This window comes from Periplaneta americana, chromosome 5 (assembly GCF_040183065.1).
Source record: "Periplaneta americana isolate PAMFEO1 chromosome 5, P.americana_PAMFEO1_priV1, whole genome shotgun sequence".
NCBI lineage: Eukaryota > Metazoa > Arthropoda > Insecta > Blattodea > Blattidae > Periplaneta > Periplaneta americana.
The window spans coordinates 79,067,954-79,086,598 of NC_091121.1; the positions used below are offsets into that span (position 1 = coordinate 79,067,954).

At 37.5% G+C, this 18,645-nt stretch overlaps 1 long non-coding RNA gene and 1 pseudogene across 1 annotated transcript; one reads left to right on the forward strand and one right to left on the reverse strand.

Annotated features, from left to right (window-relative positions):
• Positions 1-895: 895 nt before the first annotated feature.
• On the reverse strand, positions 896-10,806 carry LOC138700424 (putative nuclease HARBI1; annotated as a pseudogene).
• Positions 10,807-12,094: 1,288 nt separating this feature from the next.
• On the forward strand, positions 12,095-17,618 carry LOC138699859 (uncharacterized). The gene is made up of 2 exons (XR_011332096.1): positions 12,095-16,708; positions 16,831-17,618. It is a non-coding gene; the product is annotated as an uncharacterized lncRNA (long non-coding RNA).
• The last annotated feature ends 1,027 nt before the right edge of the window (positions 17,619-18,645 follow it).

Here is an 18,645-nt window from a genome sequence, read left to right on the forward strand (position 1 = left end):
GTCAAGTGACCTGGGTGGCCAGGCCACGGGGCCACCTCGGCCGATCTATCGATTCCCAAACGTGGCTCTCAGATGATTCCTCACAGCAATGCTGAAATGGGCTGGCGCCCCATCGTGCTGGAAGAACATCCTTTGTCTTACATTCAAAGATACATCCTCCAGCAGTTCCGGCAACACATGTTCCAGGAAGTACGATATGTCCGTCCGTTGAGGCAAAATGGAAGAACGTATGGTCCAATCAACCTATCACCGAGAATGCCGGCCCACACATTAACACCGAATCGCTGTTGACGAGCACGAGGTCGAGTACTTCGTGGATTCACATGGGCCCAAACATGCGAATTGTGGATATTGAAACAGCCTTCACGAGTAAACAAAGCCTCGTCGGTGTACAGGACCTCGGCCGGAAATAAGGGGTCGAGGGCAGTCTGTTGTAAAAACCATTGTGCAAACTGCACGCGTGGGGGAAAATCTTGCGGTCCTAGTGCTGCAACACGCTGAACAGGGAAAGAATGAAGCTGCTGATCATGTACCACATTCCACACAAGGCTATGTCTGACGCCAAGGATGTGTGCAATGTGCTTGTAGATGGAGTGTCTTCAACATGTCGCATAATCTCCTCTTCCATTTCGGGAGTTCGCACTGTTCGATTCCGACCTGTATCATTCATACGTGCACGGAAAGTGCTTGTTTCACGTAGCAGACGTCCGAATGTTTGGTGCTGCGGAATCCGTCGGTTGGGAAAGCGCTCTCGATACTCTCTCACTGCAGCTCGTCCATTTCCATTAACAAACCCATATACCAGATGCATGTCAGCCATTTCAGCATGAGTAAACCCCTCCATGTGCACTGCTGTTGTCACAAGCCGTTAATGATTTCGACTGAATCGGTGTGTTTACAATGAAGTCACCGTTGTTGTCACTAGGCGGTGCTGCTTTCGAATGAATCGGTATGTTTCCAAGCAGACCTCAGAGCCAACCAACTGTACACAGAGCAGTTTTGAATGTCAGTACACATTCCCAGTCAGCGACACCGTCACAACAGCTTACGTCAGCACCACTAACATAATGTTCCATAACATTACAAGTTGACTTCAGAGACCATATATTCCTTATCGAAATATATTTGTTTTCATGTTCTCTACCTTCTGTATTAATTTGAACGAACAGTTTCGGAACACTCTCTGTGTGTGTGTGTGTGTGTGTGTGTGTGTGTGTATATATAATATTTCTTGAACGCGTTGTGTACAACCACTTACAGTTCTGTGTTGACAGGTCTGATGTAGCTACACTTGCAACTTCCTTGAATGTGGGGTATGTATCTATAACTCTAAATGCAGCTTTGAGATTTGACTTAGTTGTTTCAGCGATAGACAAGGTTCTCTTTACCAGCTAAGCAAATAGGTTGTTGAATAATAAAACATCCTCCTTACCGTGCTTTGTTTGTCTCCATTGCAACAAAACACTTCTCCAATATGTCTTGAGAGCAGCAATATAACCTACGTCTAAAGGCTCATCACTTGTAGATGGAGCACATTGAGCTTCAACAGATGCACCACTAGAAAGAGCGATTTCCTTGTGGTGCCTTCTGTAAGTAACAGAAGGCGAATTCTATTGCGCACTTCGAAAGGGGATGGATTGTTTTAAAACATTCCTAAGCCTCGAATACGAGAGAAAAAGTTTTCTAAGCAATCCTGGTTTATCTTGGAGGTTAATATGTAAGTCATATTTAATTCTTTCAGATCCTCATATAGTCCTAACAGGGACTTTATTGATATAATAAAGCCTTTCTGAAAGGGAACTAAACTTTTGTTTTTGCCTACTCTCACTTGAACAATCACTTCCGGAAATCGCTTCAAAGTGTTCTCTTGGCTTCTCAGTTTCATTCCGTATCCACTTCTGAGTGGTGTTTTCTCGTCTTTCGGTACCCTGGATTTCATTACATCAAAACGTCATTAATTAATTGAATAAAATAACTCTCATTACTCTTATTTCTCTTATTTAAGACATATTTTACTGCCTTAGCTGTTCGTCTTGAGAACAATTGAGCAGCCATTCTTACATTTTGTCTAGACCTCCCAGTTAATGTAAGGTGAATTGTATTGATGTGGTGAGTTATTGAGAGGTCTTCTGTTTGGACATCCAAAACGTCTTAAATAATTTTCTTCTTTAACTCAGTGCCAACGCCTAATATTAAGCCATCATCCAAAAAATGGTTTCTGAGTAACTTTAACAGATGGGGCACATCACAGAAAAGCCACACCTTTCTTGTATTGTCCCTGAAATTCATGAAGAAGTTCTTTTTCCATACTTACATTTAATTCTTTCCATACTTTTCCATTTTTCCCTCTTATATTACAAGTCACTGCAACTGTACGGATTCCGCAATCTTCAATTTCGTTAATAATGTTTTTCAACAACACTGCAGTCATAGTTACGTCAAAATAATAATATATGGGCTGTTTCCATGGTGCAAAAATCCCACGGATCATCGCCACTTGGACAATTGCTGTGGGATCCTAATATGCGGTCATCTTTCGAATCATAGCAAATGCAACCGTCTACATTCATTTCATCGAACATCAAAATAGCACATTTCTCATGATCTTGGAAATTGAATCCCTAGCCTTCAACAAAGAAAGTACCTCTTTCAAAATTCCGGGTCTGCAACTATACTGTCGGGTCCATTCCTGAAGTGTTGAACGACCAGGTAAGGGTGTGTTGTGACCCCTTAAATAATCGTAAGCTTTTCTGGAAAGCGATCGCAATGCTAGAACATTTCGAATATCCTCTGAGGACCACTTAACGCGTTTGTTACCGCGTAAAGGACACCGAATGTGCCCTGGTGTAAAACATTTCTAGAGAATCTGTTTTAATTGTTTTGTAACCAATCCCTTATTTACTTTGGTCGTAGATGGTCGCCCTTTGATTGAGACAACATACTTAGGACCACTGAACTTTCTGAGGTTCGCGTATCTTTGTCTTAAAATTACGTTGTCTTTTTTTTTTTTTAAATTTCTATCTGCTTCCGGAGATTACTGATTTCTTCATCATTGAAGGAATGTCTTCAACATTAGGGAAATTACGGATCTCTTTACCATTAGGGGTATTATAATGTAATTCCGCGGTAGTTGATAGGTCAATTTTTTTTTTTGAGACAACGTTTCCAACGTTAGTATTGCCCTTTTCCTTCCGTAGAATCTTGTCGCCGTTCTCTGTCACTGGGTACCTGTAGGTCACGTAAGAAATCCCATCTTAGTAAATTTATCCGAATTTAATTAAGCCTAGTGCAAAATGAAAATTAATGTGTAATAATGTACTGATGCATGATTAAAACCTAATTGAATTATGTATTGTAAACTCAGTTATATTTTTTAAACATTAATTTGTAATAATAGTCTACTAAACTGTCAGATAAATGGATACCTTTCGGTTAATTTTACTGGTACTGGAGCTGGTGCCTGCGCTAGATCCCGAAAATGATTCGCCATGCCAGTTTGGAATTGACAGACACGGAACTGCATTTGCACACAACATGTTTCTTGGTGGTAAACCTAACAATTCGTTATTCAAATCTCGTTCATAATCCCCTGTGCGAAAATGAACTGAGCACACTCGAGCATTATCGGGATTAAATTCGTCACTCAGTTTACACCGTGATATCCACACACGCCTAAGTTCTTCACTTTTAGGGAATCTGTAGTAGGTACATAATTCCAAAAGTTTTTGTTCCTAAATTGGAACATTGTGCCACAGCACAGTTAACTTTACATTTGGAACTTTTGTTCTTGTTGAACACACTAACTTTCCATGTTTAAAAACCTTACGGAAGTAATGGAAGTACCGTAGTAATAACAAAAATATTAATAAGATGTGTAGAAAGACACAACCTTTACATTAGCCGATTTTGTTACTAATGTAACCATAAAACAAAATAAATAAGCTTCTTCAGTGTATTACTGCCAAGCCACGCTACCACAGATCACACCACTCTATCCTCCACATGACGTCAGCAGCAGACGACTATGTTTGAGAAGGAAAGTGCGGGAGCTGGGAAGAGACCCCCCCCCCGTCTCGAGTAAAAGTATTATACATAGCGCTTCATTAACAACTATTATTCACGAAAATGTCTACTTATGAAAAATTAGGGTTACAAGCTTGTTCTGGGCGGCTATTCCATTGCCTCCTGAATAAGACATACTTATTAATGTACATAATTATTTTGCCAGGGGAGTGGATCTTCTTCAACAAAATATTTGGCAAACTGGTCTCTGTTAGAAAGAGCTGATCTTCCTCCTCTAACTGCACTTATATTAGGCCACTGTGTATTAAATCTTCAAACCCTTCCACAGTTAAAGTATCTTCATACTTATATCCATATCTTTCCCGCACGAAATTGTGTAAAACACAGCAGGCTTTAACAATGCTTACTGCAAAATCCACTCTTACGTTCAATGGCCGGTGAAATATTCTCCACTTGTTAGACAGAATGCCAAAGGTGCATTCTATATAACGTCGAGCTCTTGACAACGTGTAGTTGAATACTTCCTTCTCATAACTAAGATTGTTCCCCCCATATGGACGCATCAAATGTTCATGCATTCCAAATGCTTCATCCCCTACCAACACATAAGGTAAAACAATAGAGTTTTCTGAAAGTGGTGAGGATTCAGGTATGTCAAATGAATTACTTACAAGGTTCCATAGGCACCCACATCTGTGAAGATAAATTTATAGTTTGCATCACAAACTGCAAGCAGTAAAATGGAAAAGAATTGGTTATAGTTGTAAAACAACGATCCTGAGTCAGTAGGCTTGGTAATCCTGATATGTTTACCGTCAACTGCCCCAATACAATGAGGAAAGTTGGCATTGTTCTCAAAGCCATTTGCAACTTGTTCCCACCCTTCCCGCCTTGTTTTAATCGAAAAGGTCAATTATCTCAGAATATTCAGAATCATGGGAGGTTTCTGTTGAACCTTAAGACTGTATTCCTTCTTTGCAAGTCATCTCTACATATGTCCAACAGCTCATCAAAAGATGTCTCTGACATTCTCACGTAATTGAAAATTTTTTCTTCATATGTCCGTAAATCACTGTATAAAGTAACAAACAAACCATGTGTACTACGATCTCGAACGAAAGGATGCACCCACAATCGACTCCTTTTCCCTTTGTTTTTACTTGAACGACGACGACGAATAGAGGCAATAAGTATTAACATTTCAACATTCATTTTGAGACTGTGACATACGCTGGCAGTCTTAGTTGGCATCAGGGGCGGCAGATCCTATAAACGCTAGCAGCGCTAGCCAGCAGAGCTGCCGTGGCATCCTAGTGTTATACGAACCTAATCGCTATTTCACTTAACCAACCAACCAACCAACCAATCACATGACGTGACGCATAACTTTAGTTATGCAATTTGTTTCAAGTAACACACCTTTAGGTGTTTGCCTTGTCTGGATTTCGTAAGAAACATGAGGCCAGCCTCCAATAATACAAAATCATTTGAACAAAAAAGTTACATATACACAACAAAAATTATTAGATCAATTGGCTGTAAAGCTTTTGGACGTCTGTGTGGGCCTATGATGTTATAATTTCCAAGAGCGTTGAGAAGTGGATTTGGATGCTCTTGTAGATATCTGCCGTAGAAATGAGTGATGCGTCGGATTATGATGCTTTGGATGGTTTCGAGACCCAGGTCCTCATGAAGTTGAGCGATGCGAAGTCCACGTGGTGAATTGGTAATCATTCTTGCTGCTCTGTTTTGCACCCGTTGGATCTTTAATAGATGAGTCTTGGCAGCAAAACCCCAAGCTTCGCAGGCGTACAAGATGGCGGATTTGATGAGTGAGTAGTAAAAGACTTTCTTTATTTTGAGTGAAAGTTTAGAGCTACGGTATAGTGGATAAAGTCTCAAAAGTTTAACATGCGCTTTGGCTTCTTAAGCGGCATATTTTTATAACCTCAGATGATGATATGACAAGATCCCCATTATTCTTTCGTAAGAAAAATGTGACATTTTGTTCACTGATGGTACCATAAAGTGATTCTTCACATGTTTCACAATATATTTTCTGACATATTGATAATGGTGTAAGAATGAGGGGGCTGTAAATATTGTCTACAGTTGGCTGATCAAGAGTGTCATGTCGCCTCCGATTTTCAAAACACTGTGGATGGTTTTTAGATACAGTCATTTGAGGGGCTTAGAACAAAAAGCAGGTAAGTGACGGAAACCTAGTTTTGAAGAAATTACAGTTCTACATGCAATGAAATATTATACACTAGTTTGGTGAAATGATGCCCATATAGCAGCACTGCACAGTGTGATCACTTTCCTGATTTTGTCCCAAAGAAACATCCTTTTGGGCTATCACAACACGCACTTACTTCATTTTTTTAAATAATGTCACTTACCTGCTTTTTGTTCTAAGCCCCTCATTTGTGCCTTGTTACTCCCATTCCATGACAACAATTTTGTAGGCCTGCCATCAATTTCCACGCAGTTTCCAGTACTTTTGTTTTTCACTTCATTAATTAGTAATAAACTCTTATAAGCTGCCTTGAACTGCTGTGCAGATGGGTTATTGTTATGTCCAAGCTTACTTCGAATCACGCCAAATAATAATTCGATGAGGTCTTGGCTAAATTTATAGGTACCTATGAAATTTAGTTTTTTCGTCTCAATTCATTGTAAATATTTCTCAAGCCCCTACATAGTGATAAGAAGCCAATGATGGCAGTCTTTCTTGAGGTCTGGTATGAAGGTCTCTCTTATATGTGTTTTAGACCAAGTAGTATGACTCTGCAAAGTCTATGAAACTGAATATTAGACTTCCATTCCTTGCAGACGTACACTCTTATACCCATTTGCCAAAGGATTTTTTGAATTAAAGACATCAAATAGCTTGTCAAAAAACAAACAGAATTCTGCTGTTGCTTCTGCCTTCTCAAACTCTTTCAGTTTTAAGTCTGAACATAGGGAATAGCAGAGCATAAATTGAGTCTTTAGATTTATTACACCATATTTTCTTAATGATGTAACAACAAAGCCATATTCTGTCATTGAGAATGACGTAAAAATGAGGGAACTGTAATGAATGTCTGCAATTAAAAGTTCTAAAGAATCATACTGCCTCTGATTCTCAAAACAATGATTATTATTATTATTAAAACGCTTTAGATGTTTGGATAATACCGTTGGGTAGGTTATATAGGCATCTTTTAGCGGACATCGCCCTCTTTTTAATACAACTTAAATACGTTATTTATGTATTGTCTAATGTATGTAAAATAAGTAAAAATATTCCATGTATTCGGTCATAGAAAATAGAAATAAACTAATAATCCTATTTATGAGCAATATAAAGCGTTTATATTTAAAGCAATGCTTAGTTACAGTATTTAGATTTACTTATTATGCATTGGAAAATACGTAAATAAGTTTAGTTATGTTGCAGTGAAGGGGGATTCCGCTAAGAAAACGCCTTTATACCCAGTGATATTTTCTAAACCCCGAGTGCTTTATAGAAACAAGCATTCGTGCTCCCCAAACATGGCTTCGCGCGAACCTGCGCGAGAGGTTTCAATTTTGTACACGACACCAGCGCCAATTGTGTGTCTAGATATATAACTACAACGTCTTTGGTCTCGAACAACCAACGAGTTAGATACTATAGAGAGGCCACAACGCCTTCTAGTTGAAGACAATTGAACATTAGTCTGCCATGTTTTGCTTAGTCAAAACAAAGGGTCGTGGCTCGGATGTTGTAGGAAATGACTGAGATGAAGTTAGTATTATTGTGAATTGAGTTACATATTAAGCCTATGTTAATAAGTGAAAAGTAAAATACACACAAAACTTTACGTTTTATAACAGCTGTAGGCCTATGTTTTATTAGTTTCACTAAATATATCCCAGATATTAAACGACAAGCTACACTCATTGCAACCAAAGCAGAACACCTAAAGACGGATGAATGTATTCGGTAGAAGAAAAATAAATAATTTTTTGGCTTCGTCACAAATTTAATTACCTTACAGCTAATCTAACCTAATATGAAATCATGTAATTCAGTGCTCACCAGGTGATTTCAAGAGAGACGACGTATGTAACTATTAGGAATAAAATATAGGAAAGGTAGTGGCGAAAATTAAAAAAAAAATCCAATAATTATTTAGAAAAGTTCATTTGAAATTGGATCTAACACAGAGAACTTTTGAAAACTGCAATTATTAAAACTACAAATAACCTCTTAGCATGCAACATAATAATTAAAGAATGACACTAATAGAAAGTTACTCATGATCATAACTCACCACATTTTATTAAAACGATAAGATACTTACGATTAACATTGTTATCAGAAACAACAGGAGCCACTGCTAGCTACACTTCTTTTCGCGTGATGGACACATCGTGTAGTGTAATATAATGTGAAACAAATATTGATCTCACACGTATCTCGCAACTAGGCAGAGGCTTTTGCTGAATAAAACTGTTCTTACATTTGACGCAATAATGACAAATTGTGTGTGATGCAAGTGCTGACTTTCATAAAGAGCCCTACGCATTAATAAAAAGAAAATTGGAGTAGGCCCTATAAACACAGTAAATACTAAACTCTTGATGGCACAAACTTATTAATACAGATATTTCGCTTATGCTCAGTCCGTCATATCTTATAATTCTCTGGGGCAATGGTAGGCCTACCTGTATTGAGAGGGTTTAATTATCCAGAAACGAATATTACGATTTACGGTATATTTAATTTAAATCCGAGGGAATGAGACATTTTTGTAAATTTTAAAGTCTTAATCATTACTTTTTCATTTATAAATCAGCTTTTTACAAAACAATGGCGAAATGTTTAAATTAAATATTGATGTATCCGAAAAATATAATAATAATTTATTTTACCTGGAAGAGTTAAGGCCTGCTCTTCCACTGACCCAATTAATACAAATACACAATACTAGTAATAGCAATAATAATAGATATGTTGTGAAATATTATTATTGAAACTGTATCATACAAGAGTATGAAATAAAGTATTCATTGGAAACTACGGGACACCTTATTATTCAAAGTCTCCCGTTGTTTCCGTTTGCCACATTATAACCAAATTACTACTTGGCATAATTTCAAATTTGTAATAAGTTTAAGATGGTGTTGAAGGACTATTTGTTTTCATAATATTTATTCCTATCAAGAATGTTATTGTAATTAAATATACTGACATGTCCATCTGTACATTGTATGGCAGCTGACAAAAATAAATGATGTGATATAACGGTACCAGTACACAAACACAAATGAAAAAAAAAATCATTACGTTTATCAAAATAATAGAGAGGCAGTACACCTTTGATAAGCACTCCTTGCGGGGGCTGGCGGTACTATAGACCGCCATGTTTTGTAGAGAACGATCCATAGCACTGTCAGCCTCCGCTTATCAGAGGTATGTATGTATTTATTTACACTGCAAGTGGGCAAGCACCCGGTGGCAGTGGTATACACAATATAAACAATACTCAATAAAATGATAAACAATACACAATAAAAATCATAAACAATACACAATAAAATTTACAATACACAATACAATTATACAATACACAATGCAATTATATACACAATACAATAAGAATACACAATACAATTTAACACAATAATTACAATTAATAATAACACATAAAATACCTAATTTTACAATACAACCTACATATGTACAGGCCCTACATAAGTTTCAATAGTCTTTCACTTTACTCTCATCTCACTCACTGTGGTGGCTCTATGACGCATTTCACCGGCACTGTAAACCCATAACTTCACTGACTCACCTCGCTTCACTGATACAACAGTTCAAACAAATCAAATAATTACACCCTTATGCATACTTATAAACAGAACTACATTTAAGCTAAACATTTCTAGTCTAAGGCCCTCTTACACGCTATTTTTAAATAATTTACAATTCAAACCAGGGAAGTAACTCGTCAGGCTAAATAAATACATGTCACCTTAATTTTAATTTGCACTTTATACACAACTTTTTAAGTTATTCTTGAATCTCCTTAAGGAAGTATATGCCTCTCTATAGTAGAGGTGGGAAAAAAATAACGTAACGGTTATTTTGGAACCGTTCCTTGTTTGGAACTGTTCCAGAAAGTAACAACACCTTGGAATACTACTTTCCAAAATAACAGTGTTGCTCTGAGCTAGTACGAAATACTTGCGGTTACAAATACTCGTTTCACTTTGGAACTACAGGGTGAGTGGGAAGTAACTCCCTATTGTAATATGGTTATAAATCTGTTAATATTTATTCTATTTGACTGGAACAAATTTTGCTTTGTAGTTTAACATGGTAGGAGCCTATGGATTAACTTAAAACTCCACATATACTCCAGCATTTTCCACTAATGTTCGTAACCGGCGAGGGATACTTTCAATTGACTTGTGCAGGAATTCCTGTGGTATGTTAATGAGGACTTGGCGTAGACGATCTTCCAGTTCATCCAAAGTTCGTGGTTTGGTGCGATAAATTTCTTCCTTCGCCCAACCCCACAAAAAGAAGTCGCACGGGGTGAGGTCGGGACTCCGTGCTGGCCACTCATGCGGACCACGGCGACCCAACCAACGTCCTGGGAAATGTCGGTCTAACCAGTCACGGACGTTGAGTGCAAAATGTGGTGGGGCTCCATCTTGCATCCAAATTAGGTCATTGATATCCCAGGTGGAAACAATTGGCCAAACTTCATCTTCCAACATGGCTAGGTACCGTTCAGAGTTCATGGTGTCTCGAAGAATGAACGGACCCACAAGTTTATTGGATGTAATGCCACACCAAACTGTGACCTTAGGGCGGCTTTGAGACTTTTCAGCTGTTGCCCCTGGATCATGCTGTGCCCAGTAGTGACAATTGTGACGGTTCACAAACCCTCCAATATGAAAAATTGCTTCGTCGCTCCAAATGATATTCTCGAACAACTGGCATGAGTTCACCATATTCCATTCGATGGTCACAACCTTCCGGCGATAGCTGTTGACAGTAATGTGGCTTCCACGGCCGGAAATTTAATTCTTTTTCCAGCACAGTTCTGATTGTGTGTCGGGAGAGACCACTTTCACGACTGGCTTGTCGTGTTGATTTTTGTGGACTTCTGGTGAACATTTCCTCAACCCTTAGCACATTTTCGTCTGACTTGGATGTTGAGGGACGGCCACTTCTACGAATATCCGCCACAGATCCTGTGGTCATCAGTTTAGCATGACAGTTCTTGATTGTCTTTGGATCCAGTGTAGCGCGAGGCCCATGCTCTGCCCGCCACCATCTCTGCACCTGCACAACAGAACGCCAGACTTCATAGCGGGCGGCAACCTGAGCTCTCTCCTGCACTGTGATGCGGTCAGCCATTATAGATCACGTTCTACCACTGTAAAGAAAGCATGTATTAAGTTTCATAAAAAAATATTAATATATACAGAAGTTATAAGCACATTACAATAAGGAGTTACTTCCCACCCACCCTGTACATTATGACAACGTCTGTTCCACAGAACGGAACATGTTTGGTACTATTGAAAGCAGTGACGCCAACTTTTGGAAAACATTGGGTGGGCTCAAACATTTGACGAGCCTTAAGTTAAATCTCACAACACGACAAATTATTGGGTGGGCTCGGATCCCACGAGCCCATATAAGTTGGCGCCACTGTTTGAAAGCAGAATTGGGAATCCTTTCGTCGTACTGAAATAAATGTTGGAAACTAAAGTAAAAGATAGATAGTAAAGATACGAAGATCGTCTTTAAAAAATGTACACATTATCTTGGAACTGATGTTAATTGAGTATAGGATTCTATCAAATAACATAATGCCTGTATTATAGTAACTACATTGTGAATTTTATCAAGGGAGAAGAAAAGATATAGGTTATGTTTTATTTCCAGATATTTTCCAGTTTTAGTTTCATTACCAATTCTTGAAATTAAACTGAAGTCTGTTGAAACATAACTGTATTATTGAAGTTCTTTTGTTTTAAAAAGTACAACGGTAAATTTTCATATTTTATTACAATGACGGTACATTATTAATATGAATTTTAGCACGGCCGAAATGATTATAGCTTTTATTTACTAAGTTTTGGAGAAATTGAACACAATTGTGACCTTTAGCTAAGTAGAAGAGGAAGAATAGGTTAGGTTTTATTTACCACTGGAATCCATTTCAATTTCGTGACCAATTTACAAATAATTTAAAATTACATTACACTTCCTGCTTCGAACAAACCTGATCTACGAATTCAATTTAGCATTAGAAAAGATTTCATTTCCAGGAATTCACATCTCGACTCATTATGACATCGTACTGCATCACATGGCATACAGGGAAGTATGTGATCATTTAGCGTCCTAAACACCACTGTTATATTGCATACTAGTCGTACGTACGTACATGTTCCTAAATACCACTGTTACATTACATACTAGTCGTACGTAGCTCTTCCAGTGAGCTCTATGCTCATTGGCCTGTTCCAAAACACCACTGTTACATTACATACTCCTGTTATACAAAATACTTGCAGTTCCAAAATACTTGCTGTTACAAAAAATACTCACTCGATGTTATGGAGCTACATTATGAGTTATGGCTATAAAATAACGTAACGGCCTGTTCCAAAACATCACTGTTACATTACATACTAGTAGTACTGTACCTGTTATACAAAATACTTGCTGTTACAATATACGCGATGTTATGGAACACGGCCGACTTGATGCTCCCTTCGCTTTTAAAGTAGAAGCGAAGCTAGCATCAAGTCGGCCGTGTATGGAACTACATTATGACAACCGATATATATATATAATGTTTGGTAACAACATGGAGTCAGGCCACAAAGGGAAAAACACTGGAGGAGAGGGATTCGATCTGGTGCTGTGGATCGACCTTCGGGGTAGGCTATATATGGTGGTACTGTTATTTTGGAACTGTTATTTGGAACCTAGTATTTTCATGGAATTGGAACAGTTGGAACTGTTACGAGAAAATAACAACTTTTCCCATCTCTACTCTATAGTATCTAACTCGTTGCGAACAACACTGACAGGAATCGGCTGATGGTTGCGTCACTGCACGCTCCTGCGCTCTATCGCCAACCAAACGAAACTTGAGCTCTCCCTCTTTCGCACTGTACGCGGTTCATTCAAATACGATTTCCGTTTGCAAGCTACTGTATATGTACTTTGAAATCGGATGGGGACTTCAAATACATCTGTATATTGCACATGTAATTCTCTGGATTGTTCCATCTACTACATTCAGAATGTGCCCATAGCCCGTAGGTTATGCATCTATTCTAGAGTTCGCCTTCTCTGCCAAACTCATCGCAAATCAAGCATTGATCACATTGTGATTCTATTTTATCATCATCCAAAGTATCATCACAAACTTCTTCATCTATGTTACAATCTAATTCACTGTCAGAATCAAATAGTTTCTTTAGATTTATACGGCAACAGTTCTTTTATTGATATTATGAGTTACAGTCCCTTCGTTTTCATTTTAGACTTTCTTTTTGTCAATTCTCTCTTCTCTATTCCATTTTTGTCTTCTAAACAGCTTTCACTGGAGTTTTCGTGAAAATCTGGGAAAGCTGTTTGCCTCTTTCTCTGCAGATTCCCACATTTTTATTAGGCTTGGAAGGCAATATCGATACTGTTTCAAAAGAAACAGCATTTATACTAGAGGGAGGACTGACTGTGGTCTCGTTACGATCTGACTCTATAACATTTCTTCTGGCTGATTAGAAATTTGTTGTGAACAAGGTTGATTTGGGACTGATTGTGGAGAGGCTGCAGTGTGATTTGGGACAGGTTGTAGAGTAGGTGTAGGGTGATATGGAACTGATTGTGGCCTGGGATTAGGGTGGTTAGGAACTGGTTCGGAAGTGGTTGCAAGCTGATTGGCACCTGACTGAGAAATGGCACTTTCGATGAAGTGTTCATCGGAAAATATGTTTGAGTCCAGAGGATATATTCCAAACGCTCTTAAGTTATCGGATCTGATCATTTTCTGCAAGGTAGTTTTCATGAAAAGATCACACTCTCGGCTGTATGCCTTCTTCAGAGGCCCAAAGAAAGACACGTCCGAGGTTGGATCCGATGCGAAGTGTGATGTGGAATGGAAACTATCATGATTCTATATTTTTTGCAGAATTCATACGTCTCCAATGTCATGTGGGTATAGTTGTTGTTGAGAAGGATGAGGACAGGATTCTCATTGCTGCACCTGACAAATTTTGAGAAGTGTTCCAGCCACTGCAAATAAAGCTGCTCATTGTTCTATCCATTTTTTGAGCAGCAATACAATGATCCAGGTGGCCCATCTTTTTTCCAGTGTTGGGCTCATTCTTGCTCGTGGGAATATGAACGTTGGGGGTACGAAATTACCGGCAGCATTCATTGTACAGATGATAGTTATATTTTTGCCACGTTCCCATCTGGAAACGGATCCAACACGTTTCTGCTCCTTTGGAGCCAAAATATTTCCAGGCTCCTGGAGAATCCCATTGCCCGTCTCATCCATATTATATATAGTATATTGACGAGAGGGAAATTGTATTTACTCATCACTTCTTCCAAGTTTGAAAAAATATGTCGATTTTATTCTGTTGAACAAAAAAATAGTGGGCCTAAATCCTGTGGGTGAAATTTCATGAGCAAAAAGACCTGAAAGCAATAAAAATACTCTTAGACAGACGTCTCCAAAACCGTACTCGCGAGTAAGCCCCTGAACGGACGTAAAGAGCGCGCTCCGCCTCACCCATCCCCACCTGTACTGTACTCAATGTTTATGCGCAAACGAAGAGCAGTGGCGGACTGCCATTATCACTGAGTTAGTCGGCGTGTTCCACCGTTGCACAATGTCTTCTAATCATGGACGTAGTACATTCAAGGATGAATAGGAAGATACATTTTTTGTGTTAGTGGGAAGAATTTGAAATGCTTAATTTGTTCGAAAATTCTTAAGGGTGTGTTAAAATTCAACATGCGACGACATTACTCGACTCTTTACAAAGAATATCATTCAATTACAGGCATGTTGGACATGTGAAAATAATTTATTTTGGGGCTATCTGTATAACTGTTGGTTATATATAATAATTAGTATATTACAATACGTTTACACTCAGTTCCGCATGAGATACTTATAGTTTTTTTTTTTTAATTTTAGTTGAAATGCTTAGGCCTACAAATATTTTGATAAATATAAAACAAGAAAATACAAACACAAATCCTACACGTGTTCTCAGTCTTAGACAAAAAAAAAAAAAAGCTTCTCGCTAGCTATGTTCTAGCTTGGAATATTGGAAAATCAATGAAGCCCTTTACAGAAGCATTATTAATCGTGCATACAGAACGCTACTAAAATACTGTGTCCAGAACAAAGTCAAAGTTTAAGAAAATTAAATTGTTTCCAATTACAGTTCAGAGAAGGAATTTCAAGATTGTAATTGCAATTGAATCTGAAGTCGAAACCACAATTAATCAGTTCGTAGCTAACTCACTTGCATTGAACGAAACCACAGATAGAAATGACAAAGCTCACCTAGCCATTTTCATCCGAGGAGTTAATGAACATTTTACTGTGTCTGAATGTCTTCTAGATGTAATTACAAAGTACAACTGGAGAAGATCTTTTCCAGGCACTGAAAGGCACCATAGAACAGAAGAGGTTGAATTTGCAATGGCTTGTGCCTATAGCAACAGATGGGGCTCCAGCTTCATAGTATGTCAAAATAATATACAAACGTATGATATTTCTTATTCTTTTGATGTTATTATTTGTAAACATAAGCACACCGTTGCCGCGATCCCCCACTGACCGCTCCCATCTGTTGAGGTACGAGTATCTTCCCCTTCTCTAGTCTTACAGCACACTGTGTTCGGCGGGCAGCATCGAGAGCACGAATGACTATACGCTTTTTGGAGACTTCTGCTCTTAGAGCTTCTCTGTTAGTTTCCTCTACTAATCTTCTCGATATCCAGGGGTGAGAAAAAGGAACAGTGCTTCTGTTACTGCACAGAACTTTTTCCCCGTCATTTACTGGAATTGGGCTGGCGTTCAAAGTATTCTCTATCCTACGTCGCTTTGGTCTTGTGGGCTGATTGGAAAATTGAACTCCTTCTTTAGTTAGATAGGCATTTCCAGCACTCACCTTCTCGGGGTCATCTATATTCCTTGCTGAACGAATGTCATCAACTTCATCCTCTGTCATAATACCATCGAAAATTCCATATATTGCTATGTAATAGTTCCTTTCTTTTATCACCAAAATTACAAATATAATTTTTGCACGTTCTATTTTATAACTTTACGAATGATGTTGGATCCGTACGTAAGTCCGTTGTAAAATATGCGGATCAATTTCTATGGCAACACCAACTGCCAACTTCCAGTAGCTGTCTGTACTGTTATGAGTCATAACGAAACAGAGTTCCGTTACACTTAAACTATGATTTAAATTTTTTATTTATTTGTTTGGGTGACAAACAGAACTTAGCTAAAAAAAAGAACTTAATTTGAAATTGAAATTGATTGTGCAATTTGTACAATTATTTGACGCAATGGGAACAGCACTCCTTTTTCCTTCTTTTTTATGGGGACATATGAATAAAGTGAAGTTATAATGACAGGCAGAGTAATCATCTCATGCCTCCATGTTAATTATTGTACCAGTATACTTTATTTGAACCGTCCGCCGTCTTTTTCTTTTTTTTTATGGGGACATATGAATAAAGTGAAGTTATAACGACAGGCAGAGTAATCATCTCATATTTACTTTATGTTAAGCCACATTTTCTATTGCTCTGAGATATCACATTCATTTTGCTGATCCTGTTTGGTATGGCTAGATCACTTAACCACCAGCATTTTGTACATCAATATTTGCTACTAGTTTGTATCATTGATAGAATACAGTTACAGCAGAACCTCGCCAGTGTGAACCCTAATATTACGAAATTTCAACTAATTCGAATGTAGAACATTAACAGAAATTTTAGCCAAACTAACCAGATCACTATTATTCTTTGTAAAGTTAAATAAAACGTTAAAAAAAAGCTTATAAGATTAAGCTTTACGTGAGGTTCACATCGAAATAAAAAAAATGGTTTTGAAGAAGTGATAAAAACTTGATGGTATATTGAGTAAAAATAAAAATGAAGTAATACGTTGGGAAATGTAATTTCGGATAATCCAGACATTGTTAACTTCAACTGGTTCTGGCCCCAATTAGTTGAGATTAGCGAGGTTCTGCTTTTATATTTTGTAGTAAAAATGTGTAGTTGTGAGTTACTGTAAAGATAGCTAAACTTTAAACAAAACACTAATACAACATGCTCAAGAAGTGATAAATGTTATACATGCATCTGATATGATTGTAATCTACATTCTCACAACGTGTAATTTTTATAGTAACACATTGTATGGCTGATTTGATTGATTTTATGGTCTGAAAATTGTAAGTACTGCATTTTATAATGGCATGTGAATGATATAATGTGAAAATGTATTTTTGTTACAATAAATCTGGAAAAAATATCACTTGTGTGTAGTTTTTGTTTTTTTCTCTCAGAAATTTGTTACAAATTATGTTAAGGGAACCCAGACCATAAAAGATAATTAAACTTTTCGTGTTTGTTGTTCTTTTTTTTCGCTGCACTATATTCTCTGACATTCCTCTTCCCAACGGTATGTGAAAAATGTACGAAAAAAAAATCGAAGGTTACCTTGGTAATAGTGAAATTTTCATTTTTTGTTTTTCGCTGCCTGGAATGTACAGCTTTAGATACAAAAAATGACTGGTTGCCATAACCTAAGTCCTCTTCGGAAGATATCGGTTGATTCCGGGAGAGCGTAGGTTTACACATGAAGGAATATTTTATGCACGATTCCGCTTTGTTTTGTTTGTTTGTTGCTTTTTCTGTCTGTTTATAGGTCAAGTGTTATGAGTAATCTATAACAAAGATATATTGGAGGAGTAAATTAGGTGCAAAATAATCATACTTTGCCTAGTCATGTGAACCAAGCGCTGCCCGAAGTGGACTTAGACAAAATTACGCGACATGAGAGCGCAAAATTACGCGACATGAGAGCGGTCATTTTTTGTGTCTAAGACTAGATTAGAGCTTAATTCATGACTTAACACGGATTTGAAGTTTGCAAAGGAGTTAACACTAAATATTTAGCAAAAAATATAATTTTTACTATATGAAAAAAATCTTAACTTGGAGATTAAATTATGTTAGAAAAACCCTGTTAAATTAGCACTTAAAAGTGCCAGGAATAACTATGAAAATTCCATTATTCTACTTCGAATAGTTTCTGAGAAAGTGCATTAAAACTATTAATTTAACATATTATGTTACAATAAGAGTGTCTGAGTTTCCTTAATCATAGAAATTAAAAAAAGCAACACAAAGGAAACCAAAATCGCCAATATAGTTACAGAAAAGTAGTTACCTACAGAGAAAACTATTGCTATTCCATTTTCATAATTTTTATCTCTTCAGTTTTTATCAACTGACAACTCCTTACAAAGGTAGCTGGGATTCAATTCCCGGAAAATTTC